We start from the raw sequence: 1216 nt of genomic DNA, 5'->3' as shown, positions 1-1216 counted from the left end.
TTTAATGGTTTTTATTGATGTTATGATGTAGAAATCATGTTTAGATTGTTATTGATTCCTAGTATCATGTCTAGGGTAATTTTAATACTAAATATGATTGTTACGATGCTTCCTATGTTCTTCCTAATATTTATGATTGTTATTATCATGTTAGGGTTAAAGATTTGATTTTTATTGTTTAGTGACATGCTAGGGTTTGTTATTAATTTTGTTAGTATCATGCCTAGGATCTTGCTATTTTTATTATGCTTTAACGTGATTTATGATTATTTTTATAATTGTTTTGATTATGATTATAATTTTGTTATTGCTATAATTATTATTATTATGATTAATATGATTGTTATTATGATGATTATTATGATTTCGGTTATTGCTGTTGTTATGTTGCTTGATATTTATTGTTATTGCTTGATCACACCTTTTATGCATGTTTAAAGGGAATTTGTACTTGTAATCACGCTTAATAAGATAATTAATAATCTTATTTAGGGTTAATTTGATTATAATTTCAAGTGATCGCCAATAATAGATTTGTTTGTGCATTATGTTCAACCAACATAGATAAACAGGTTTAGGGTAATCCTATTGATTGCATGTAAGTCAAGAAGCGCACATGAATACGATCAGAATAAAGTACATGCCTATTATTAGGGCAGGTTCAATCTCTTTTAGGTTGGATTTGTACCTTCATCCCCGAACCCTTATTTGGTTCAAGACCTTATGGAGTTGACGATCTCTTGGATCGTTAAGGGGTGTAACCTTCACCCTGTGAACGGTTTACAAGTTCCTAAAACTTGTTGGCGACTCTTTTGCTCTATCTTCTTCCCTTTTGGACGCCACCGTACTTTAGTGTATAATCACAGTGGGGTTTAAGCTAGGGGTTTAATGCTTGAAATTTATTCCCCACTGTTTTTGGCACTCCGCTGGGGAGGATTTCTATTTTAATTCCTGAATTTGTTTCGGCAATGATTTAGAATGAGTGGATGAGACTCGAAACGTTCTAAGTATTTCATGTGCGTATTTTTTATTAACATTATTGTCATATGCATAAAAAAGATCTCATTGGAATGACCATTCGTAATGAGTTAAAAACATAGGATTTTACACGTAGGAAATTTGAGAAATATCTTTCACAACTAGGACAGAAATAACACCGCGCGAAACTGGAAAATTTTATTGAGCACAGAAAGCTGCTGAGGCATGTGGGAATTAG

The sequence above is a fragment of the Chenopodium album genome, chromosome 7 (genome assembly GCF_948465745.1).
Source record: "Chenopodium album chromosome 7, dcCheAlbu1.1, whole genome shotgun sequence".
Classification (NCBI taxonomy): Eukaryota; Viridiplantae; Streptophyta; class Magnoliopsida; order Caryophyllales; family Amaranthaceae; genus Chenopodium; species Chenopodium album.
This window is presented reverse-complemented; position numbering follows the sequence as displayed.